Here is a 27,576-nt window from a genome sequence, read left to right on the forward strand (position 1 = left end):
GCCCAAAAATAGCCCAGTTGATCCGTCGATCGTTCTGAATGGAGACGCGGTTGGGCTCGGGTGGCGTATCGACGATGTCTGTTAACGGTATAATACCTGTACAAGGGAGCCGTCCGGCTCTCTCCGGCCAGTCTCCTCGTGACTCCACCGAGACTGCTCTCTAAAAAGAGGTCTCACCTTTGCTCCACATCGTGGCGAGCGTCGTGCAAGCGAAATGTGGGTCGCGCCGCCGAGCATATCCGGGCCAGAACGGGCACGACCATGGATCGGAAACGCTGGCACCCCACGCGACCCTCCCCCGTTTCTGTTCCTCGAACTTTACTTCCTTCCGCGTTTCCACTTGCCAATCAAGTTCGTGGGTATTTCAAATCGCATTCGAGTCTTCGTTTTTCCTTTTCTTCTTTCGTTTCGATCGTATATGGAACTCGTTTTTGTTCGTACGAAACGGTGGAGGAATGGAGGACGAACGATGGATGATGGCTCTCGACTCGGTTGCGTAAGAAGGCAGGCGCACAGCATGGACGATGACAACGACGACGTAACGCCGCGATGGATGTCCGGCAATTAAAGGGGAAGACGAGTAATCGACTTCCCGCGGCTCTATCATCGATAGAGCAACCGTCGACGATGAGGCAACCGCCTAACGGAACGCGCAGGCTGTTGGGCAACTGAGGACACTGGGCTCTTCGTGCTGGAGAACGGTTGCACTCGATGCCGTTGCGAGACCTTTAGTTCCGTTCCTTGAAATTTGATCAAGCGTTAAAACTGCGGCGGATTCGTGTCTGTTGTCGATAGAGGATAGTGCGACGTGTCAATCCGCAAAGAGTTGAAAGGAAATAGTATTAGACAGCTTCGTTAGCGATGAAAGCAAAGTACTCGGCGTTACATTCTTCAACCCTTTGCACTCGACGGCTTTTTCGATCCAGCGACGGTGCAACTCGAGACGATTTCGCGCGTAAATGAATTTATATAAAAATTAATATACGAAAGTATTATATTTTAATATATTCATGATATAATTATCAAGGTTCAAGTTCTGCAGTCGCGTTTGGTATATCTTAGAAAACACTTACCAAGGCATTCTGAATTTCCAGGATCTTATGAGTCATGGCTGCTACTTCCGGATTCCACTGTCCATTACTCTAATTCTTCTATTTCTCACACTCGATGCTACATCGCTCTTATCATCACTGTATACACTTGTTATACCACCAATTTCATTGTGGATAGATAAGTTTCTGATCGATTCGCCTTAAAACTTGAAAACGAGTGGTGCAAAGCTTCGCGACACATGTGGTTGCTACGATCGTCGAAACTGTACTAACGCTAGGCAGGTCGTATTCAGGACTACAATCGTAGAAGAATTTTATCTTAATCCACATTCGACGTCACAATGTCACTTTCCAACCGAAAACATAAACAGCCTAAGTAGCCTATTCGCGAATCAATACTTCTATCAACGAAATTCAACATAAACAGAGAGACTGTCGCCTCTCGCGCGACTCGCCACGCGAAACATCGTGGCGAGTGAGAGTCGCCGTTCAAGCGCAAAAGGTTAATCACCATCCAATTACCATCGATTCGATAGTTTTCTTGAATCGTGAGCCGCTATCGTAGCGAGCACAGTAGTCGGAAACCGACAGCGTCTCGAGAGGCCAAGAATAACGCTGCGTCCGATAAACTTCAATTAACGCACTCTTTCCGGCGCAATTATTCGCCACGGTTCAATTAACATTCCCCCGGGGCGGCGCGTTCCTCAAAAGTTTCGAATAATTCTCGGAGGAGAAGCGAGTCCTTGCCGCAGGAATGCGCATACCGCAGTTCGACGCCGCTTCGAAGGCTGCGCGCCCGTCCTCCTCCTCCTTTTGGCCCCTCTTCCTGGAAGGCGCGAGCGCGCCCAGCAGATCGTGAGAATTTCAACGGCGAATCCTCGCGATTCGAAACCAGGAAGCGGTCTCTAGCGCAGGTGTATTTATATTTTCAATGCCGAACGCGGCGCGTACATTTGCAGCCGGATCGTTCCTGTCGCCGACGCGTCGCTTCCTGCTGCTGGCTTGTGCAACAGTTGCGAGCAATCGCGGAGTACGATCCGATGGAATCGCGTGAATATAAATAAAGAAGCGAGAAGAGGTTTCCTCGATTTAATCGCCGGCTGCGTTGAACTCGACGTTGACGCCTCATCGACGCCTTCGAGTCTTTGGAGCTGGCGCTTGCTCCCTCGTAGGGGTGTCTTCGCGCTCGACTCTCGAACTGATCTTCGAAACTGTTGGTGGTGACCTTTTCTTTCGCAGAGAATTAGAATCATGAAAGAAGATACGAAGTTTAAAACTCTTGCTCTGAGAATCTAGCAAATCGAGAAACGCGAGAAGCTCGTAAACCGCAGTGAGAACGTCTCTTAATCTTCTATTATTATTTCTGAACGTAACCTAGGAAAGTCGCGACAGTGCGATACATCAGGCAACAACCCTTCGAGGCGCGCGCGAGATTCGAATCGAGGAAAAAAGCGCGCGCAAAGAAGCTCGATTACGAGAGCGCGCAAGAAATGGAAAGAAAGCGATCGGGGCGACCGCGCGGAGGAATGCGTGGCACCGTGGAAGAATCGATTCGCGGGAATGTCGGTGAAAAAACGACGCGCGACGGGGCCGGGGGAGGGTATAGGCGAGGACGCCGAGGAAACGCGGAGGTGCGTTCGCACGCAAGCGCGCGAGGGCACGCGGGAAACTTCCTGACCCATTGACCCAGATACCGAAAACCAGTGACGCCTTGCCACGCTCGAAGCGGGGCCGAACTGTTACGTTGCGGCGTCTCTAACGCGATTAGACCGTTCGCGAATGTTAACCAACGCCTCGGTTACGTCACTGGTGACGTTCGCGGAGGAAAGAGGCTTCGCGAGTCTTCGTCTATCAATAAATTAGTGGACTAGCTGTTATCTCTCGCTCGTAATACAGAGACTTGGATCGTTAGCACGTTCAACGATGAAAATAAAATTGAAACTGCGATTTCGTTGGTAGAATTTAATTTCGTGGAAAGTATCAAGGGGACGAAATGGCAAACTCCATCGATAAATCGTCGGTTACTTCGTCTCGAATCGAACGAGCCACCCTATTCTGAAATCAGCAATTAATCTTCGGAATTACACGACGCTCGAGCAACACCGTGGGATTAGTCGAATAAAAACGAATGTCCCCACGAAAATCTCCGAGGCGTATAAATATTCGTTAACGCGACGGCATAGAGCATCACGGTGGACGTTTAATTCGAATGGTAGCGAGGGGGTGCGAGCGGAGCGTTCTCACCAATACTCGTTCACCTCTGACCGAGGAGATCGCGATATGATAGTCGCTCGTTACAGATGCACGCCGGCGTTCCATGGTCGAAATTTCCATAGAGAAGCCAGGGTCATCGCGCGAGCGCCGCATTTTCCGGGATTACCTAACCGTCCCGTCGCCACCGTCGCTTGCAACACCGCGGCAAACGGATCACGCGTCCCCTGATCAACGAATCCTCCCCGCCTTCGATCGTCGACGCGGAATTCTTGGGAATTTCGCGAAACGCGGAGGATTCTTCGAAACCGTCAGCAATTACGCAGAGAGCAATCGCACAGAGTCGCAGCTTAACTTAATCACTCGGTACCAGCGGTTTTTAATTCTATCGCCAGTGTGCTTTCGCACAAAGAGACGCATCGCGCGGTTTCGCCGGAAACCCGCGATCAATCGTCCACGAAAGGCGCGTTTTAAATTTAACCTAGACGCAATGACGAAGCCGCGTCGCGTCTAGAAGCGCGCGGAATACCAATGGCGGACGTCAGATTTTAGGCGACCGAATGGAAGCATCCGATAGCAGCTCGAGCCTAGCCAAGGCTCGTTTCCATTTACGTAATTCGTGGACAAATTGTCCTTCTGCTACCCCGTGTTTCAAAAGCGAGATGCGCGTTTATCACCTTTCACGCCAATGGAAACGTCACGTTTTATCGTTCGACGGGGAGGTCGGCTCGCGATGCGTGGAATAATCCGTGGGAGGAAAAAGGGGTTTAATTGACGAAAGAAAGGTTACTTAACGATCCAGCGTTGCCGTTTCCCCGCAAAACCAGGACACGAAACGCGCGGACGGCGCGTGTCGCCGCGATCGATCCTATGTGGAGCGGAGGACCGTTAGAATTGTTCTCGTTATTATGCAAACGACGCGCCGCCGTTTTCTTCGATCGTGTTCCGCGTCTTTCTACGAACGTTTCCACGAATCAAGGCCGCGTGATCGATCCGAACGGACGATCGATCGATCGAGATGTGCGTCGTGTGTCAAAACAATCGGAAAAAGAAGAAGAAGATCGATCGTACTAACCTTGTAAAAAAAGAAACAAAAAAGTGAAAAATCATTTTCAAACATCGTCACGACTCGCGATAGAAGCGATCGACACAGTTCTAACACTTTCCATCCCCTTCAACCCCTTGGTTGGAGAAAATCGAAATTAAGAAGCTACAAGCGACGCGAAAGGGGAGAAGCAGTAATTAAGCGAGATTCGAGCGAAAGGTTTTTAAAACAGAAACGAGGCGAGCCGATCGCAGTCGATCGCGACGTATCCTTGACAGTCCGGCAAGGAACGACAGCCTTCCGGCCGACCGGCTCGACGGGACAAAGAGTAGCGAGAAAAAAAGGCAACGGCGAAGAACGCGCGGCCCGACGCAGCCCGAGGAGCTACCAGCGCCGATGAATTCAGGTACGCAAGGCCGTACACGTAACGCTTGTAACACATTGCGTGGACCGACTCCTTCGTTCGTGCTCGAGACGAACGGAGCGGAGACACAGCGGATGCTGGAGTTTCTCCTAATTAGAGGCTCTCTTGGGTTACGTAAAAGTAGTAATAGCGAAATTTACCAGTTTCGCGGAAACGAACGCTGAGAGAGGAGAGGAATTGGAATCCGTGATCGAGAGGATCTTCGTGAAATCAGCTTGCATTTTCCAAAAATCCCATGACACGAATTCTCTTTGCAATTAAAACCGCAATTACCTCGCCTCAGACAAAATCCAAAACGCATCGAATTACTCTCGAAATACTCAGAAATTCAAATCTGAAGCAAGGAACCTACTCGGAACAGCAAATAATGAAGCGCGACGTTGCTCGATTCGGAGGTACCAGGTACACTGGGATGGTCGAGAGGGATCGACGAGAGGGTTGATGGGCAGCTGCGTTCGAATCGGTGCTGGCAGGTGACGGCCCGTTATCAGGGCGCCTCGTGCACGCCGAACAACCGTCGCACCGCCAGCCTGTACACACGCTTGTTATGTAACGATGTTAACTGTAAATATTTACCGAATTGGGCGCCCCCTCCCGCTCGTCTGAAAGTAGTCCGAAAGAAACGACGGACGATGGAAGCGGGGTGACTAGATGGATCCGTCGCCACGAGTCACGGACCGGAAGGGCGACGAGAGAAAGAGAGAGAGGACCGTTTAAAAATACCAAAGTGGAGCACTGTGGTACGCTCCTGGAATCGATTAGCGACTTGGGGCCTGAGTAGCTACGCCACTGCCACGCACGGTATTCTTTGGGGATTCTGGAGCAGGGGATACTTTGGTACCCTTCAGTTCTTAAGGGTTGAAGATCGAGATGCTACTCGAAACGCAGAGATTTTAAAAAGATTGCACTTCTTCCTGCGATTTAATTGGTTTTGTCTTTTGTTCTTTGCTTGGAACGATTCGATGGAACGAGTCACGGACGCGGAGGTTCGTTTGTTCGACGAGGAAGTGACGAATGACTTTTTCTATATTTAACTGCACGTTACAACGAGCGTATGAGGTAATTTAGTTAAACTGTGTCTCGGATCGAACGGCGAGATCCAGTTAGAGATAGTTGCATGCAGTTTGGCGCGGCGGTATCGACACCCCTCGTTCCCTGGAAAATCGAGAATCCATTAACCCACATAAACTGTGATCGCTTCGCTGGCTACTTAGCGTGTCTGGCGTGTCACGATCGTAAAAGAGGCGCTGGAATGGATTTATTCTTCCGTTTCCTCGCGGCCTGTTTTTCCAACAGCCAGCTCGCCGTCCTTGGCTGTCCCGTTGGCATTCGAAACTTCAGAATCGCCATTGGCATTGAGGGAAACTTCCGGAAAACAGTCACGTCCAGCGGCGCGCGGCCTCGAGCTGGCTTTTCTTCGTCCATTTTAAGTAGAAAAGCCCGTTTCCATCGAGCGACGCGAAACGAAGCCGTCATTGTTCTCTCGTTTCGAAATTGCCGGTTCGTTGGAAACCGGCGAGCTCGTTTCCCTCGAAGGAACACGGAAGTCGTGCGCGGTTGCTCGCGAAGGTCTTCCATTTTGGTATCGCGGGCGTTTAGTAGAATTTTTTGTCTTCTCTCTCGGAAATCGTGCCAATTTTCAGAAACACGAGCGAAACGAGAATAACGTGACGGAATCGAGACAACGAAAATAGCCAGAGAAATCGGAAAATAGAACGCAGCCAATCGATTCCGTCCGACATCGGTACTGGCTGCAGAGCACTCTCTGCTGTCCTATCGATATCAGACGCGAACCGTTGAGACCAGCCTGAGAGCGATATTCAAAGGCGGAAGAACGTGACCTCGAGCGGGATCCTCAAGATCAGGGTATCCAGCCTAGGGGCCGATGGCATTGACATTGACGAAATCCAAAGACAAGAGGAGCCTTTTAGAGCTGGCTGTACGTTACGTGGTGCGGCCACGGGTTGTCACGTAAGTGTTACATGTACACTTTCTTTCACGTAGTGGGCCGAGAGCGGGAGGGATCGACAGAGGGAGGAGGAAGACCGATGGAGAACGATCGCGTGAAAGTTGCCGGTCGAATCGGAGAATTATGACGGCCGCCATCGCCGCTGCCGGATTCAGGTAACAGCCACCTTCCTGCGAGCACTTCCTCCTCGCATTGAACTTACCCACCGCTCAAGGATCCTGACCCGGAATGCGCAGGAACCACCAAAACACCGTTTCACAATCGACGCGTCACTGAACCTTCCCGCCTCGGCCTGTTACGTTCGTTGTCATACTTTCTTTTTACCGTTCCTTCCTCCTACTGTTTTTCTCTCGTCGACAAGGAATATTTTACATACTTTTTCCGAATTTTTTACGGTAATGACGTTCTCGCAAAGATCTGCAAAGATTTTGTAGCAGAAGTGAAACAGCGTCCTCGTTACTCGGAAGAGAGAGAAGCGAGGAGATGGTCGATATCACAGACGCAAAAGTAAATCATTTTCTAATAACAACAATTCCAATCGACGCGCAATGGGGAACGGGTACCAAGATGGCGGCGGACGTTCTAGAGACAGGGAAATTAGACGGCGGAGAGCAGCCGTTGCCGGGTGAAACGGTAAAATGGTAGGCGCGGTTCGACGAAAAATCAGCCGTTTTGCATTGGTGCACGTGTGAACGCGATCGCGTGGCACGCCGCTAATCACTCGAACCGCTAGCCGTTTCGGTTACGAAACGAGGCGCACCGGGATTACGAAACGGGAGGACGTAATACACCGCGGTGCGCCGATGTAGGCGAGCTCTCGGCGCGTACCGTTAGATTTTCTCCGCGATCGTTGTCACACTTCTCGAACGATACGCCCGTTAACCCTTCCGCGCTGGATCTCCAGCCGATTCGTCAGCCGATCGCCGCCCGGATTCGAGGATCGACGCTCCAGGCTAATTCGAGTCACGATGATTTCGGGTGAGCTATCGTGAGACGATGGTATGTAGGTTTCAGGAATAGGAAGCGGATGGTCTTGATAGATAAGCTGCAGTCGCAGGATGATCGATGGACGAAGAGATTACGTTTTTCCACATACCGTGTATTACTTTTTTTCATGGCTGAAGAGGGTTATGTAAAGCTTGTCCTCTCGCGGCTTTCTAGTCGCGAATATTTCCGATCCTCTCTTACGAGCATCTCGAAACTGAGATTACGATCGAGCTGGCTGCAGAAAAATTTGTCACCTCGTAGTTTCTGGTAGTTAACGTTATTCGCGTGACGAGAAGCTCGAAAGATGGAAGGGGATAGGTAGGTAATCGATGGTATACAGTGGCAACCGTTTCGTCGATACGAAACCGCCAAGTTCTGGACCAGGAAGGGCCAAAGAAAGTTCCGCATGGGAAAGTTCGAGGAACAGGTTTGCCGCGATCGAGTTTTCAACGACGAAGTGGCGAACGACCGTTTCGAGAGATACGATCAGAGGGATTTATCGATCCAACTGCGGCGACGACGCTTCGCACAGGGTCGAAGGACAACGGCCTCGGATCATCTCGCGGCTCGCCGAATTACTCGGCGAACAAGCAAACGCGAGAACCCGCGAAATAACCGGTGGAAAGGGAGGAAGCGTAAAATTGGAAACGAAAAATAAACGGACCGTCGTTGAGAGAATCGAGAAATGTAAATCACCCACGGCACGACAATGGTCAAGCTATTTTTGAACGTACCTAGCGTAGGTGTTTCTCATGGCTGCGAACTTTTAAACATTCAATCTTTCGAATTTCCAAATTTTACAATTTCGTTCAAACGTTCAAGCTTCACAGTGAATAGAATTTAGAGCAAAATAGATTCGAACCGCCCTAGCGTTCAAGCACAAAACAACCCTTCGACAGTGCACAGCAGAGCGCCGCGTTTCGTTAGACAAAAATCAACGTTCTAAATGTTCGTCCCTGCAAATAAGATAAATTCCAGGGAACAGTGGGAAAAAGTATGGCGTTGATCGTTTTTAGAGGAGGCGGAGCACCATGGAGGAAGGTGTCGGAACGGCTCGCTGTCTTCGCTGGCCAGTGAAGCGTCGCATCCCTGCTTGAACGCGGGTACGGACGCCCGTAGAGGGAAGCCAACTTTCACGTACTTATACAGTAATAGCGACGCGTTAAATGTAATGCATCGACCCGGTCTTACCTCACTCCATCATTTCCAACGGACTTTCCTTCGCGTCGCTTACTTATTACCTTTCTAACTGTCACGCCGGCTGAATTTCTTCGCGGAAGTTTGACCGTGACGAGGTTAAGATCCCCTCGACGCTTTTTCCACCGAGAAACTACCTACAGGCCCGTTCAAAGTTTATGCACGCGTGCATGTTGCAAATGTTAACCATAGAACTGAAGCTGTACACTTCTGGCGGTGTGGAAAAGTAAAAAGAAATTGTAACACATTCCGTTTCTTATCCTCGATCCTCTAATTTACGCAATCTTCATTTTTTCAAAACAAATTTGCTAAACTCACTTTGAATCACGACGAGTACGAGTACACTTGTAAATTTAAGATTCCTCAATTAAAGATCGTCAATTACGACTCAATGGAATTTTGAAAAAATTATTCAGATGGCTGTTTGTACATGGTAAAGAGTTAAACGAGTCATTCCCTTTTTAATCGCCCTGTACAAACGACCAACACCGCGATCAAGTCTCTCGTTACACGTACGCGTTCTGCTCAGCAACAATGTATTACAGAGTTGCCTGGAAACAGGATTGTTCCGCGTGCAACTTTCCTCCGTCGTTCACGGATCGTTTGTAAACGAGCACCTTCTTACGCCGTTAATATCGCCGATAGAAACGCTTGGTAATTTTTCCAGCGATCTTTTCATCAAAAAATAAGTATCGCAACAACGTCTAAATAATCCGTTCAGCACACGAACTCTCGACGACAGGAAGGAATGCTCGGTCCGTCGAACTTTTCCCGGTGAAATTGATTAGCATAAATTCCTCCGGCCGGTACGTGTCCCGCCGAAAACGGCCCTCTCTCCATCTAACGTCTAACGACCGTGGGTAAACATAACAGTACCGTAACCGCCTAATTCGCCGGCCTCCTAAGAATAGCGTTCACCGTTACCCAACCGAAACACGCGTCCCAACGAATTTCGTTTGGCGCCCCTCGAGGCTCCATCGAGCCTCCCTCGAGAGCGCGAGGTCGCGACGCGGACACGATCGATCGCCGCGCCATTGAGAATCGACGCGGAGGACGCGAATCCGACGATAAATATTAATGACGACGGGGATCGTCGAGATTGAAATATTCAGGTATTCAAATCGGCGGTGGTTCTCGCAGGAACGGAACGATAAAAGAACGACGGTTCGCGAGGAACGCGAGGAGAGTAGGATCGAGGCCGACGAGAATAACAGCGACACGTCTAATTAGGCTCGAGCGGCGGCACGAGCGAGCGAGCCCCGGTGGCCTTGATCTATCTCGTAACGTTACATTGCCGAGGAACCGTACGGAACCCGTTTCGGGCCTGTCCCGTTACGTCCGCTGACGAGGAACCAGGTGTTTTCACGTAACAACCGCGACGCGCGACGCCAGTCAACCTGGGGCCGCGTGCGCCATTGGCGAACCTGAGAACTGGGCCGGTACCAAGCGAGAAACACCCTCTCGACACTGAGATCTTCTTTCTCTGTTTCAGCTGACGCGCGTTCACCGATCGCATCTACCATCGTCATCCTCTTACATCTTTCTTGGTCACCGTTGCGACTAGATTCGTTTCTTACGTTGTCGTTAATATCGTTCGTCGGATAGAACCAAAATGACGATTAGAAAGAGTAGTCTGAAAACCACCACCCCATGAGAGACTGCATACTTGTACGAAATTCGCGTATTCTCAGTGGAGAACGCTTATCAGTGGGACAATTCGCAAAAGTACGAGGACAGGAGGATGATCACGGATGTCCTTGCCGCGTTTTCCGTTCCACGACGGTGAAACGGCGCGGAACCCGTTTCGAGGCTGTCCCGTTACGTACCAGCGAGGAGGAACCAGCTCGCGAGAGGATGAACGAACAGCCGCGACGGGAGGTGGAAGAAGGAGGGTGAAAAAATAAAGAAGGGGGGGAGGACAGAGGGAGGGAGAGAGAAAGAGAACCGACACGGAGCCAGTTTTCGAACGGTCCGGAGAAAGTGGTGGCTATACATTTACTGACCTACATTACCCTGGTTTCGCCCCCACCCCGTACCCGGCACCCACCCGTGAACGTGCCGCCAGCGCACAAATTGTCCCGTTACACACCGGCCGCTGCTGCGTACGCGTCATCGACGTGACCCACAAAATGACACCCCGCGGTACACCGCCGTCCACCGCGCCTACCGACAGGCCTGCTTCTCTTTTATTCCGAAATTATGTCACGCGACCGCGTCGAAACCACCGTGGATCCCGTACGCCCGGCTCTGACGGACCGGAAGCGAGGCTGGACCAGAGGGTGGCGTCCGAGACACCAGGGACGGTCGAAGCGATTTTTCGCTCTCTCTTGCTTTCGAGATAATTTTAGGTGGACACTATTTAATTTTTATTATCTAAACGTACTTAGCGAGCAATCATCGAGTATCGTTATAAATAAAATACTTCGCATTCAACAACAACCACGTGTGTATCTCTGCGTTGAACCGATCGAGATGAATCGCAAGGATAGCTGAGAAATTGAAACGCTTATGGTGCATGGCTAAAATAAACCCACCACCCCTTCAAGCGACCCTCTGCAACTGCTAACTCAGGGAAACAAGACTCGATCGTTATAATTAGAGGAGAAGAACTTCCTTAGACGGCGATCAGCACGCGCGATGGAAGGAACGGGATCGCGCGATGCGTCGAGTCACTCTCGTTTTCCTCACCGGGGGCGGGTCCGGTCGTGATTGATTTTAATAACCACGCGAGCCCGTTATCTGACTACGCGTACAGCCGCTGCGATACAGCCGGGGAAAGCCTTGGCATTATTTTCTCGCTTCGCGGTAGACGCGTTACTTAATCGAGTTATGAAACCCGCTCGTCGTACCGGTGTACGTCGGCTAAACGGCGGATTAGAACGGTGAACGACGATGGAGGGGGGTCGAAATACGGGCAGAGACCATCTCCGACCTACTCTTCTTATGGCATTTCAGGAGAACGTCGTCGTAGCTCGGGTCGTGTCGGTTTCGCCGGGTCGCCCAGCCAGACTCCGTACAATCGAGTTTATCATGCGCCGGTTCAAGTAGCATTTCGTACTCTGGCGGGTATTTCGCGTGGTATTTGAAAGTTATCTCACTTCGCCTTGACAGATTTTTATTATCCACTGTAGATTGTGAATATAGCGGTGTACAAATTGCGACTGGTTTGGTCTATAGCGTTCTTTCAGATGATAGACGTTCGATGCGCATGGTATGCGAGAGTAAGTTTGAAGGATACCTAGCGGTATTTAAGGGTTGTTATTTAGAGAATTCGAGATATGTCGAATAACTTTGCGTTTTGTTATTGTACTTGTTGTACTAATTCTAAAATCAAGGAACGAGAACCCTTACTGCAACCCTAAAAGAGCGACGCGACTCAATCTCGGCCTTTACACACCGCCATTCAGCCTGTTCTTTATTTTCGCCCGCGAGGAAGCTACCTTTGATTATCGTCAGCGTCGTCCTCGATGATGTAACGGTTCTGCATTCGCCCTTGACCACTTTTTTTTTCCTCGTATCTCGACGCTCGTTGCACCGGATGCGACACACTTTCTCACCCCTCCTCCCTCCCCTCCTCTATCCCTCTCGCTCGCACGCCCGCTCCGTCCGTCCTCCGGTTCGTTCCTTTTTTTATTTTCGATGCAAATAACTCCTTTATCGCCCCTTCGAGCGTTCATGATTCGGAGAAAAAACGCCTCGCGGCGTGAAGCGGGACGGTTCAACCCTTTGGCTGGCTTAACAGGCCGTCCGCGGCGGTGGTCACGGCGCAAAGGATCGTGTGACTTGATTGCCTCGGGACGGGGAAAGTCTTTTCGGTCCTCATCCATCCGGCTTCTAATTTATTTATCGGCTATCGTCCAGAGAGCCGCTTAATTGACCGAACGATCAGCCGTGATTTCGTTACGCTGCTCCGTTGAATTCGAGCGTCCTCGTTGCCTGCCTCCTCTTCGATCATTGCTCGTGCAGAATTACCATCGACGTTCAGCGTTTCGTCTCTACGTTCTGCCATTCGTGGACCCGAGTTTTGCGAACCTTCGGCTTTCCTCTTCTTCGTACAGTCTTGCGCTCTTGATCTGTCGTGCTTTCGTTGCAACGAGCAGTGTGCGACGGATCCAGAGGATCTCCTGCGGGGACATTGAACCGTGACACTTGATTCGAGGTCGGAAAGAGAGTCGGGTACTCTGGTGGAAGCTAGAAGTTCTTGGCTACTCTCCCTGCCACGAAGAGACGCGGCATCTGATCGGCACTTTCTCTCGCGGTGAACGCGAGAACACCTCCATCGAATCGATCGACCGTTCTTCTTCCTTTTTATGCCTCCTTCTCGACGACTTCGCTGGGTTTCTTTCGAGATAAAACTTGTTTACTTCTCCGCGCAAACCTCGACGCGTTAAAGAGAACGTTACGGTATTTACAGAGCAGCGATCGCGCTACCATCCGACGAGTTTCTTCTTGTTTCGTGATCGACGAATTGGTACGATGAATAGTTCTTCGATAAATTTCAATTCTTCTCTCTGGTCAGAATAATTTCAGTTAAAAAAAAAGAAGCTGAACGCGAGTGTCTGGGCGTCCTCGAGGCGGTCGAACAATCGAGCAATAAGAGAAGAAACTAAAGAGCAGCTGCTCCCAATGAATCATCCGCCACGCGTCTCTCCTTCGCATTCTTCCCCTTATCGTCCACGAATCGCCGCGTTATCAGCCCCCATTGACCCGTTCAGCCTCGATTATGTCACCGACACGCGGTGATAAAAGCAAAAATGTGGGACACGAAACGAACCACCGTGACCCAGATCCGATAATCTCGAGCTAGCGTGTTTTACCATCGAGCGCGTCGACGAGACGAAACGCAGCTAACTTCGAATTTCTACGCGAGCACCGCCGAGTGAAAGCGGGGGCTGCGATCTCGCGAAGAAAAATCCGACCGTCGCCGTGGTCGCTCTTTTTCCTATTTTTTTTTTTTTTTCTTTTCCTACTACGCGGTGACCACACACACTTTCACCTCGTTTCAGTGGTCCCAGGCTCGTGCTACGTTCCACAGCGATGGATGGATGGAAAACGACAGCCCAATTGGAACGATGACCGTTGTCATCGTTGTCTCGCTGGGGGGTTTCGTTCTAATGGCCTCTCGTACAGCGGGATTGTATGGCAACGGATGGAAACTGAGATGTAATCGAGTTTCAGAGCTGACTGGAGACGGTGTTGTTGGGTTATGCACGAAGGTAATTAGGGTTGGAACGTTTGTCGCTAAATGGATGCGTTCTTTTAGAGTATCTAACATCGCAGACATTATTTAAGTCTACACTAGAAGTAATTTAGTTTACGAATCAACTGCTAATTGACAGTCTCGGTGGAAGAAGAGACGGTGCCAAGATATGGCGAGGCATTTCGACTGTTTCGATGCGAGATAGACGAAAATGGAGATATCTGGCCCGAAAGTAAAGAACACGCGATACCACGTCGAGATCGAGGTCGATACAAGTTATACGTAGTGTTCGTAGTGTCCCATTAGCTAATCTTTATTTTCAGTGAAACGGTACGAGTCGATGATTGGCTTCCAATTTTTTTATCACGGCAGGCTATTGTTCCAGATCGATATTTCGGAAACGAGTACGCCTGGCCGCTGGTAAATCCCGAAATTGACCCAGAAAACGAAGACAAAAGGATGATTTCGATCGCTTCGTCGTAGCTCGTGAGAATTTCAGAGTTAGTCACTTTGAAAATTTAGTAAGTGGATTGGGACGATCGCGACCTGGAAATGTTGCTCTTTCTTGGCTGGCCCCTCCGTTTCTTTCTTCTCGATGATAAAAGCAAACGTTCCATCTCGCACTAAGAATAAACGAATTCTCTCGCCACGAGAATTTGGTGATTCTCCAATAACTTTCGCCGATATAACAATGGAATTGGAAAACACTCTGACTGGTCCTACTCTCACGAGATGATTCGTGCTAATTCGAGTTCGCGACAGAGCCATTGTGCGACGCTCGAATTTTTACAAGCCGTCCACACTGGTCACGGTATTACGAAACCGCGGTTACGTAACGGGGCGCAGTATTAAATTAGATTAGATAATCAGCGGATCGAGGCGCAACAAGTATTTGGGTCGAGACCGCGATAAAGAAGAAAAGTGGAAGATCGGAGCGGAAGGAGGGACGCGAAACGAGGCGAGAGGGGGCCGTGGAGATTTCGTTTTCAAGTGGATCTATGAAAAGTTATTTTTTCTTCCCGCTCAATGGTATCTATCGATCGTATCGATCGGATGCCACATTCGTGGCAATCGATAGATAACGAGTACGTGATCGTCGATACCCGGATTTAATATAACTGAAACGTATGGAAAACGCGTGCATCTAATATATTACGTTACAGTGTAATTAATAATGGAACCGATGAAAAATTCCTGCTGCGATTTACGATCGCGAAATCGAATCAGAAGCCCTCGCAACGGCGATGCAACTTAGCTTTACATCGAATTAGAATTCCAGCAGGCTTCCAAGCGCATTTCGATGGACCGATCGAGTGTTAAACGTTACGATCGACTCTTGATAGCACTGATCGAGAAATCCGAGCTGATGGCTGTCCTGCTCGTTACAGACCGTTATTAAGAATCGTAGCCTCGTTGCTCGCTACAAACGCGATCATGAATCTTAGAGTGAAAACATTTCTGATCTTAATCTCGAAAGATTAATTTAACTCTAATTTAATAACAATGTTTAAGCTTCCTTGCAGCGCCGCAACACATTAATCTACAATCGTTGAAACATTCAACGATACGAAATCATTTCAAACCCGTTCGCCATTACTTTCAAAAAAGAAAAGGATGCCCTCGTCCCACTAAACAACCTTTAAATATAAACAAAATCTGAAATTGACCATCGATCTTCCTCGCTACAGCTCGGTGGAGTGTTAATGGAACGTCGTTCGGGTTCGAAGACCCTTTCGCGTCACGGATCGGACGCTTTCACCTGGCGAACGGGGGACCTACCGAATATCCCTGGGCGAGGTACGCGCAAAGGTTCACGACAGTTCGTATTACGTGTCACGGTGACGAATCGGGCGTCTCGATTGAAATTCGTGCGGGGCACCGCGTAACGCTCGGCCAGGTAACGAGGATAATTCCGGCGGGGCACGAAATACAGGCCACGATTAGAAAGGCCCCCCCGTTCCGTGGAACAACACCGTGGCCCGGTTCGACGCGGTGTTTTCGCGCGGCAGTCTAGTTCCAACCGAAGTAGGCCTCGCCGCTGCCTCGCTATCAGCCCACTTGACCCCGATACAACGCCGTGCGCCACTTCTCCTCTCGGCATCCTTCGTCCTTTCCACCTCGCAGCCCCTTCGCGTACTTCGCTGGATTCTCCTCTTCCTTTCCTTCGCGAGAGATCCTACGTATCGATGATCGTTCGACCAGCAGAGACTCGCATCGCGTATGCAACGGTACCAAATCTTTCACCCTCCACTCTTGACACCCAACGAACTTGATGGGACTTGCTACGCATCGCATGTAAAGTCTCGAATAGAGACGAAGTATCGAAATAGAGAAACGAGAGATCTTCTCTTTTCTGCTACTAGACTGTACGTTTCGATGATCGTTTGACGAGCAGAGATTTGCATCGCGTATGCAACTGTACCAAATCTTTCACCCTCCACTCTTGACACCCAACGAACTTGATGGAACTTGCTACGCATCGCATGCAAAGTCTCGAATAGAGACGAAGTATCGAAATAGAGAAACGAGAGATCTTCTCTTTTCTGCTACTTTGGAAGGAACGAGAAGAGTTACGTCACGGACGAAAAGGCTAGAGGAGTTCGAAGGGGAGGAAGAGAGTCGCGAGTGGGCGAGCCAGGCGTTGTTCACCTGGATGAACGATACGGTTTCCCGTGGTCCCTGCGCGCCTTTTATGCACTGGCTCGAGCAACGAGATGCACCGGATCGGGGAACAATGCACGGTGTGGGACCTAGCCGGATTCGTTAGCCTTAGTTGGCGCAGCTCGCGCGCTGCGTGCAGCGGAATTTGTTGCTCATGGAATCGACTCGATTCGCCATTATTTATGAAACAAGGAAATGTATCTCGTTCGAATCGAAATAAAATTTGCTCCCCTTGCGCCATTGTGCAGACTATTCTACTGCGATATATTAATCCATTGAATATCCTTAGAAAATTGACGCGAACGTTCTTGTTAGCGCTACCATGTCATTGCAAGCACGTTTATTAGCTACGAAAGGGTTTCAAGTAAGCGCGCGATCGAGGACCAAAGTTGCGTAACCGGAGCAAAGCAATTAGCCGTGGGCGATCGGAAAATCAATGAGCAGAAAGTTCGAGGGAGCCGTGGAACGGCCCCGTGGCTGGCCCTGAACTTGAATTCGGCACGGAACCGGGCTGGCAGCCCGCTTTAACAGGGTTCAACGTCTTCGAAAGTTCCTTCTTCTTCTTCTCCTTCTTTTTTTTTTCTTTCGTTCGAGAGTGTGTCCCACGGCACTCTCGAAATTCCACGGCACCTTGCACGCGTCATCCGCGCGTTACACGGAGGGACGTGCGTGAATTACGCATCGACGATCGCGATTTCGAAATCAGAGGTCACTGGCTGCCTTCTATTTACGCGCTCGATGCGTGTGCGTCGTTCGATTCTGGTTTCTTTTCGATCGACACCTATAAAATAGCCAATGAGAAACTTATGAATCGAGTGACGATCGTTTCTAAGAATCAGCTCAAATACTGTTTTTGTAACGAGTACTTTTTTATGCAGATTCGTCGAGAATATATTATTAAGGGTGGACAAAGAAACGATAAAGATTGTATTGGTTACAGGTATCGACGAAATAACGCGCAAACGGGGTCAGAATTAATTAGAAGCGTGGTCCTCGATTGCTATCGCATGGTTTAACGTCAGCTTCGAGGTAAAACTTTCGATCGCGATCGGCAATTAAACTGCTGCCTCGAGACAACTTCCACCTTTCCTTGGCTGTTTCCCGCAAATCGCGTAAACGGTGCCCGTAAAGTGGGTCGGCTCTGTCGATATCTTCTTAATCGCTCGACGAAATCCACCGTCGGGACAACAACGTCGTCGTCGACCTCTCCGAAGCTCGCTTTATCGTGACCTCTTTCTTTACCTCTCCGAGTCGTACAGTTTCCAGCCACTTTACCCACCAATTACTCAACGCTATCTTCTGTTTTCTAAATTCTAGAAGCTTGCCTCGTCTCCGCCATTCGATTGCTCAACGGTTCCCTTCGTTATCGAAATCGTTCAAATTTCCATCGACTAAACGTCGATCATCGCGTGGATTTACGCATCGAAATTTCTATTCGCATCCATCAATTTTTCCGAACGATCTAATACCCATTCGTGAAAGCAGACTTTCAATCAATCGCCACTAATCGGCCGGAATCCTATCTCGAAGATACTATCCAATTAGAAATCTACGTCGTCACGAATCGATCACTCGTAACTCGAAAGCGCGGCAATTTACCGGTAAAAATAAGAGTTTAATTAGCGGTGGATTCGAGCGGACTGGATTCCCATAAAATCGGCATCGAATCAGCCCCAGGTAGTACTCGATTCCCCAGGATCGAGCACCGTGACGATCGAACGATCGAGAACGATCGATGCCCACGTTCGTCGCCCGCGATGGACCGCGAGGGGGCTCTTTAAATTCCCCGGAATCTTTCTCCTCGCGTGGAATACCTGGTGGCTCTCCCATGGGCCCGGTTTACTCCACTTTCTCCGTGGCGTACGCGACGCTTTTCACATTCTTTTTACGCGCGCGCGCACGATCGGATATGACGTGAAAATCCCGCGCTGGCGGTTTCACGTTCGAGATCAAAACTTTCTCTCCGGGGAAGCGTTGCGCCGGTGCATGCACCGCTAGAAGTGGGTCGCCGCAGTGAAAACGTCTCCGTTGCCGATCGATCGTCGAACCGAGCCGCGATTCTTTGCCCCACATTCGAGCATCATCCGCGAGAACCGCGCAACCGATCGTCGCTGCTTTCGTTCTCTTCCATCGAGCCTCGAGTTCTCTCGATCGATCGAAGGGTAGAGAGTAGAGAACGGAGAGGAGAGAGAAGAGGGTCTTCTCATCCGATCACGTCGATTTGTTCGAGGACCGAGAGAACCGCCGCGATCGAGGACGCGGCCACGTAAAAATCGGCGATCGGTGAAATGGGAAAAAGGACTTTCACCAGCGCTGGTAACTCTCGTTCCGCGGCGACCAGTGGAACCGGCGCTCGGGTAATACTCCGCGCGCGAGCGGATTAGCGCCGCGCGATGAAAGTGCGCGGCGGATACGTATAATCATTTAGGTAATCGCTGTGAGACAATCTCCGAGCGGGCAGGAGAAAATGGTTAGCGCCGTGGCTGCTATGCCACGGCCAAGGAAAACCGCGCGCGCTTTCGATTCGAGAGAGCTCGCCCGCTCTCTTGCGTCTACCACCTGTTGTCACGGCTGGGAACGATCTTGCGGCTTCTCGTCCGGACGGGAACGCGGTTGCATTTTATCTCTAATCGCGTTCGCTGCGGAGGAAAACCGCCGCGTGCATCGCGTAACGATTTTCGAGGTTAGATCCGAAAAGATTTAGACCTCTTTCAGATTTTACTTCGTAACTTTTCGTTACTCTTGGTTGTTCGTTTCCTGATCGATGCGCAGGTCTTAATTTTGCACTTTCAGATGGATTAGTAGTTTCATTTACGTATATTCCTCTGTACCATATTTTGGTGGCGTTTCTATTGTTTCTGTAAGCTGTAGTATGAATTATTGAGCGTCCATCCCCAAAATTGGGTACCAATAACTATACACAGTCTCATGAAAAGTTTCTTTTTGTTATACGAACGTGAAAAACTTTTCTATGCGTAGATAATAAATTTCTTCCACAGCGCAATCAATTTTATGCCTTTTTGATCTACAAAATTTTCGCTAGAACTGAAAAATCAACCCCCTCGTTAAAACCACCCCCAACTACTCATCGAAACACCCAATGTATATCTATCTTCGTTGATATTGTACCACCCAACCGTACATATGTATATATATGCGTTCGAAATCACGCTCGAAATCTCTGATGGAACGTACTCCCGTTAACCGGTCTCGCTCGTTGCGAGCAGAGCTCTCACCGGTATCGACGAGTTACGCGTCTCTCCGTTGCCGATTCGCAGTAACCGTCGTAGTAATTCTCGGGTAACCGTGGCTCTGGTAACGCGATGAAAGTGCACCGGACGTATAATCACTTGGGTAATCGCGGCTGGGTAGCGACGAGATAGTCGGCGGTGAGAGGCCGTCGGATGTCCGACGGCGGGCACCGTCGAATCGGGACCGCTTGGTGAACGTTCGACTGGCCGGTCGCCAGGCGAAACGCCGATTAGAAACGAGAAGGAAAGAAGGGAAAAAAAAAGAAAGACGCGTCGACGGAGAAAGGTGCGCCGTTTCGACTGGCACTTGGATGAAATTCGATAGATAAGACGTGGATTCCAGGGTCCACGGGATTTTTTCATTCCTTTCTTCCCTCGCGTCCTCGCGATTCTGTCGATGGTATCTTGGTACGCAACGCGTGGAGAAAGGAACGACGAAAGAATTTCGAGGCGTTTAGAAACGGAGAGAAATTAGAGACGTTGCGTATGAAGTTGCTTTTCAAAATTAGAGAGTCACGCGTTGCAGCGCTGTGGAAATTTGCACTTAGGAAGGAACGGCGATGGAGAACGGTGAAATCTGATCGCGTGGTGACATCGGGACAAAGGTGGAGGAAAGGTAGAATGAAGAGTTCGTCGAGTCAAAGTCCAAAGGTAGGAACAACAGGCTCGTCTCTAACGAGATCGATGGAAAAAGACTTTAAGGCCAACGTGCAATGGCTCCGCGATTTCACGGAGAAAACAATGCGCCTAAGCAGTCGGGAAAGAAGGCTGGTAGACGTGGATGGAACCGATCGGTGGCAGCCCCCTCCTCAGTTCCCCTTGAAACCGCGTAACAACCGGCACGCGATGCACTTTCATGAAACTTTCAGCTTTCCATCGGCCGCGATACGAGCGGAATGGAAAAAGAAACCGCGTCTCCCACGTAGCGGCTGTTGCGACTCCCTCCCCGCCCCCGCCCACCCCCTTTCACCAGGGGAAATTAACGCGGGCCCCCTAACGAGGCCGCGCCTAATCGTCCGCTCGTTGTTCCATCGGAGAACAAGACCAGTGAAAATCGCTGGAAAGTCGACGCCTGTTTCTCACCCCCCGCGCCCTCCCCTCGCCATTCCTCCTACCTTCGACCTTGCCTTCGAGTTTCTATCGCGTTTCTCTCGTACCCCGAATTATCGATCGACGCCTTTTTTCTGGTACCATTAGAGATGTCGAGTGCAGATCCTGTCAGAGTCGAAATAGGGGTGCGCTTAGGGGTGCGTTGCGATATTAAGACGAAGATGCTTTTCACCTATTTATCTACGATAATAGAGAGACCAAGAAACAATTTTTGGATCATTCTTAGGCGAGAAAGAATGAGCGCATCCGAATTTAAATCCGTTTTAGTTTAAATACCCCTGAAAGAATCCCAGAGTTGAAACGGTGGATGTCGACGCCGCGACACTGGCCTTGAACAGCGATCTATTCAAACTCGAGTCGCGGAGATACGAGCGAGGGAATTAATCGACTCGAAGATGCAGCTCGATTCACCCCCGGGCGATCGCGACACCGTTTCCAACGATTTCGAAACTCGACGAGCCCGTTCGAGTGTGCGCGTGTCGGAAGCGATTGGCCGCGACGGTTAAGAGAAAGAGAAAGGTGAAGTGCACGCAGGCTGCGCCGCGGCATGCACGTCCGGAGAAGAAAGTGCAACGACGATGACGTCTACGCCCCCACCAGCGTGCTCTGCCAGCGATGGGAACGATTCCCTCGCGAAGTTACGTCGTCGGTCTTACGTCGAGAAAGAAACGGGTCGTTTTCATTGCCGTTACGAGTCGATCGTAATAATCGGAGAGATTTAAAGGCTGCGTCGAAAGATCGATCGATCTTTCCGAGACTCTGTTACATTTCATTTTCTACGATCTACTTTTTAATCAAGCCGTTCTGCTACCTGATTAATTTAACACTTTAACGTTATCAGACAGACAACGATATCCAAAACATGGGATCAAAGTATTGCGTAACTCAAGAACCATATTCTCATAACCAAGGAATATTTTTATCGCAGATTAAATCCACGATCACGCGAATCGTATATTACACACTCTTGTCGTGCGCTTTCGGGCTACTGTTCGATTGCGAAGCGCGACGTTGCGGGGTCCGATCAATTAACCCTGTGAAATTACACGTCTATCCTTCTGTTATACGGCATTTAATATATCGTTCCGCTGGTATCGCGAAGTACAAGTTATTAACGCACCGACAATTAGTTCCCACTTTCTAAATCCGTCGTGAAAAGTCGTAATCAACGACCGATCTCCTCCCTCCACGGGCCAGCAGAATCGACAGCGAGCTGAAAGGAGAGGACTGTCTTCGGGGTCGAAGCGATCAGGAATTCGTTCCATCGCTAACCAGAAATTCCCACCTCGCGAGCACCTTCACGTGCCGCCTCCTACCAGCCAGCCACCTCCACCGTCGAACCACCGCAGGAGAGACCAGAACCTACCTCAAGGTGTTCGCCGCGCCCGACAGCCTTATGACGAGGCGCCTCGCGATACGATGGATGCTCAAAGAGGATTTACGCAATCGTTCGCTGGTAGCACAGCGAATCGTCCTGATCTAAGAAGCTATCGAAAGATCTCTCGCGTCGAACGTATCGAACAGATCGCACTTTGAGGTAGAGAAGAGCGGAAATTAACTTTCATGTGACTCCATAACAAAATAGCTACTTGGAATCAGCTCCAAAATTGAGATTCTCTGGAAAATATGAAACGAATGCTACGTTTAATAAAAAAAACGCATTCTCGTGTTGTTATGTACGTCGTTGTTCGCCAGGAATCGCGAGCTGGGTTAGCAACCCCCGTCTAGAGACGCGGATCGACTTTCGAGCGACGCATCGTTTCCGTTTTCGCGATGAAAGGATCGAAGACAGCGGGGCTCGAGCGATGCTTTCTATATAGGCGTAGCTGCGATTTTTCTGCGGCCGGTAGCCTCGTTTCGCCGAATCGGAACCGTTACAGGGGAACACGGGCGCGCGAGAACCGAACAAGCGCGCCGGAACTTTCACGTGGCACACTAAAACCGCGAAATGGAAGCCCGCGACCGCCGCCGCGGCTGGTAATCGGACACGACGCGGACCGATTTTAAGAGCAAAACGAGCCGGGGACCGCGTTCCAGTTACCACGACCGATCGATCGTGCGCCCCTTCTGCCTTTCGAATCGTCCACGCCTTCGGGACGGATGGCTCCGTTGAAAATCGGCGAGGATGCGCTGAATCGCTTCGAGAGATCTCCTGCCGTTTCTGTTTCGACGAACGAAACAAGCTTTCTGGTTTTTGCATTGCTGCGCGTAATTACCCCAGATTTCTAGTATCCCCGATTATGCAACCCAGATTCTAATCGAGTTAACTGAAACAGCTCGCTGTGGATTCTTCGAATCGACGATTGTAAAATCCTCTCGGTTAAAATTACAAAAATTGCTTACTGATATCAACGACCGCGTATTTCAGCGCCATTGCGCGTAAATTCGGCGAATTTTCGTTCGCAGCCTCCGCGCGGATCCGCGACGCATAGTTTCGAGCGGTGGTTGCGCAACGGAAGCTCGTCGGAAGATCCACGGCCGCCGGTTCAAATCGAGGAACGACCTTCGAGGAAAACAGGCCAGCCGATTCAGCGTGGATAACGGATTGCATTGGACAGTGGCGATGGAACGCGAGGCGGGAAACGCGGTCGTCGCAGCCGCGAATCGATACGTTTCGCCGTGATCCCGTGATTACGTAACGGAAACGAGATAAATCGCAAGGCCCTCGGGCACGTGTCGCAACCTCGAGGATCCCGCGGCGGGAAGCTCGTTCGAATACGAACGGAACGCGGGAAGCAGCGCCGCGGTGTACACGTGACCCGCGCGTCCGGCGCGTGGAGAACGCGATCGCGCGCGGATGAGATTGCGCTGACGCGACTCTCGATTCGAACTTGAAGATCGTATTGACATCCGCGCGTCCGCGAAAGGTGACATTGGAAGGTGATGGCATCGGCGTTTTTAGCGCTGCGACGATTCGGAGGTTCTTCGAAGAATTTCGGGACGACGTAGCTGGAGATTCGTTTCAGACGTCGTCGAGTTCGAAATTTCGATCAGATTAAGATCCAACTGTGATCTTTCAAAGATTCTACTTATTAACCGATACCAAGTACAGGTATATATTGTAACAATCGAAAGAATTGTAGAAAAACATAATAACCGAACGAAAGCAGTGCGTCGAAACAGCTTAGAAATTTCCTAGATCAACCTCTGGAAACGGCGACGCTGCGTCTCCCGTTACGCCTCGCTCTAGCGTTACTCGAAATGGCGGGAAGAAGCGCTGAGCCAGACGAAAAAATGGAAGCCGTCCAGACCTAACCCAATCAGCGAAACGTTCCACCGCGAAACACAATATCCTCCGGTGTCGTTCGAACTTTGGACGCATCGAGGGAAAGAACGTCGAACGGCTCGGAAATGCAAGGCCCGCGAATTCTTGCCCGGTGAACCCAGGCGACGAGGAGCGAAACGCAGTTTCGAGCGGTGTCCCCGGCGCAAAGTCCAAGGGAGTTCTGTTACAGTGACGCAAATCTAAACGACGCGACGTGAAAATCGACGACGCGTACGCTCTCGACACTCGCGAGAAACGGTAATTGGATTTCGGTACGATGGAAACCAGTTTCTCTCGACGCCACGTCGATTTCTTCGATCGAGCGTGGGGTAGCCGATAAAGCCATCCGCGGTGAAGGTCGATCTTTACAAGCGAAACCGATCGGTATCGAGCCTCTCGACGCGGAACAATCGATAACGCGGCCATCTCTGTTACATCTGATACTAATTACAGCGGAATTTTTAAATCGCTTATCTAGGAGAGAGAGAGAGAGATACGATATAAACTGCTATCGATGACGCCATACTGCTAACGTTGGATGTAATAAACCACTGGTTACAGTGTTTTCGTTCGTTTTATCTTGCCATTTTAGCTGCGTGCAAAAAAAGGCTGTTAAACTATCGAGCTAACACGTGGCGCGGACTTTGACAAGTGTCGGTGAATACGATCGCGAGCGAAGGATCGAGCGAGCACCGCGGGGACGCGTCAGGTTCTCCTGGAACCGCGAGGCGAGGATCATCGAGGACGAACGGATGAATCAACCGGCGACGCGTCGAGAAGCAACGCGAATCGGTTCGTTGTCGCGAATGCCACGCGGTCGTACTCATCCTCGCGTGTTTTCTGTTATTGAAATCGCTGCCGCGTTTAATCATCCGATCGTTGATAAACGATCAGGCGAGCCGTGGTTCTCGCGGATCGTTTATCCGTCCGGTATTCAGCCGGGGGAAAAGACGTAACCCGTTCGACGGGGTTGCGTCATCGATAGCACGGTTTTACTCGCGCGGCAACGAAAACGCGAGCCGATCGATCGCTCGGCAAATAGACGCGAGCTGATAAACCGCGTTCCGTTCGACCAGCCGGTCTATTTACGCGCGTTCGATAAATCGACCGGTTTCGTAACGGAGGATCGAGCCGGGGCAATTTCGTAAACGCCTCTGTTGCACGGCTACGCGACTGTTGGCCAATCCCTCGCGATTCCAGGGATCACTGAAACGCCGCCAAAGGAGCTGCGAGGGTGACCAGGGGTGAGGAGAATGATAGATACTTGGTCGAAGGGTCTGTTACGGTCGCGGATGGCGGATTACTTTGATAGTCTCGAACGGAGAACCTGCGTAAGGTGCAAAAGGTCGATCTTGGTAGTTTCGTAAGATTTCGAGCAATTGCATGGACGTTCTATGGGCGATTTCAACGGTTAATTGGGAAACAATGGCGATCGGGTAATAATTGCTGGAAATAGTTGATTTATTACACCGGATGATACTCGTGGAGTTTACGTTCAGATTAGAAAGATGAGAATGGAGCAATTTAATTCGATGATCCTTTCGATAAGTTCGTTCTCGGCGATAATGCAATTGCGTGCTCGCGACGACGCAATGTCTGCCACGATTCGATCCGATCGACGTCGCGGGGGCTGATTCACCTGGGCAAACAGAGGTCGGATGACCGACCAACGAGTGTGCACGTGTAACTGCATAAATATTACAAAAGCGTTGAACAGCGTCTGGTTGCGGACCGATAAAAGCGACCGTGGACAGCCCGACAGCGTCAGACGACGATTATCACCACCGATAAGCCTGTTTGAGGTGACATTAGACCGCGACTGGACCTCCCCGCGCTGGTTAATTGCGCGACCAACTCTGTTTATCGACGGCCACGATGTGTCGAAATCGCGATCGCGATCCAACGCCGAGTAAACATCGAGCTGCGTTTCCTCGGCGTTGGAAAGACCGACGAACGAATTGCATCGAGGCTCTGACTGTTCAGTCACTCGAGAAGCGAACGCTTAAACTCTCGAGTAAAATTATTGATCGAAGTAGACTCTGATAATTCGTTGAGTAGAGGAGGCCTGCAATGTACGTCCAAGAACTCGAGAAATCTTTCGAAGCCGCTTGAGTGACCAAAGGATTACACGAGCGGCGAGGATCGCGAAGCAACGCCGCGAGCGCAGAGCGATCCGAACCGCGCGACCCGGCGCGAACCAAAAACGACGCGTTCGGCTTAAAGTAAGGGCGGTGGTCGGGTTTTTTGTTCGCTCACGTCGAGATGGTCGTCGCGTCGATCCGGTGACGGTGCACTCGCGGACGAGATCGGGCGAAAGGAACGGAAAAAGGAGGCAGACGAACGGGCGGCAATTCCAACGCGACGAGATCGAACGGGCACGGCCCAATTACCCTCCGGTGAAAATCGAGGAACGGCCACGGGGGCCGGAAATAGCCAACGGCCGACGCACCTCGACGCTACTTCCTTTTATGTCGTCCCCGTGGCCGATCGTAGTATTTATGTAACAATAGAATTAGCCGGTGAGTGGACCAGTGGGACATGGAATCGAGGGGAATTCAAAATAAAAGAAACGACCGCGAAGATGCCGCGGAGCCTCGACGCCTTGAAATAAACGCGTTCAAGAGGTACGTCTCTTCGAGAAGATCGTTTAATGGACGACGCGTAACTCGTTCGACCGAATCTTTCTACGTGGCCCGTAGCTTTTTACCTCGTAGAAATCATCTTATTACCTCCAATGTAAATTAATTAATAATAACGTTAACAAGCGAGAATCTTCAAAAGCAAACGGTAATACCCATTGTAACGACACAACTAAATTTTTATGATAAAACCACTGTTCTACGCGAACAGTTGGTCACGTCCACACCATCCTATCAATTGCACTATCTATTAACTCCACGTTGCATTGTCTCTTATCTATTTTAAAACTTCGCTATTTATTGCTCTTGTTGTTCATTATCAATTAAAAAATATATAAAAAGTCAAACTCACGTGAACGGCCAGGCTATGCGTTCATTCAGCTACTCCTGCAGCTCTGAAACAAAGGAACCGAGCGATTAGTCGTCTTTCGAGGTGGTACCACTCGAACGGGGACCTCTATCGTTGCCAAATCGATGCGATTCGAGTTCTCCGCGAATTGGACCAGGAAGGAATCCTAATTTCGTGGAGATTCACGAAACAGGAAACGGTCAATCATCAGGTTTC

The 27,576-nt window shown here is 50.3% G+C and overlaps 1 protein-coding gene across 1 annotated transcript in view; it reads right to left on the bottom strand.

The window, feature by feature from the left end:
• LOC143424645 (caveolin-3) overlaps positions 1-27,368 on the bottom strand; it is a 53,339-nt gene extending 25,971 nt beyond the window's left edge. The window contains exon 1 of the mRNA XM_076896848.1: positions 27,364-27,368. The gene's annotated coding sequence lies outside the window, so the exon portion shown is untranslated. The remainder of the gene's footprint in view (positions 1-27,363) is intronic.
• Positions 27,369-27,576: the final 208 nt, after the last annotated feature.

This window comes from Xylocopa sonorina, chromosome 1, assembly GCF_050948175.1.
Source record: "Xylocopa sonorina isolate GNS202 chromosome 1, iyXylSono1_principal, whole genome shotgun sequence".
In the NCBI taxonomy this organism is placed as follows: domain Eukaryota; kingdom Metazoa; phylum Arthropoda; class Insecta; order Hymenoptera; family Apidae; genus Xylocopa; species Xylocopa sonorina.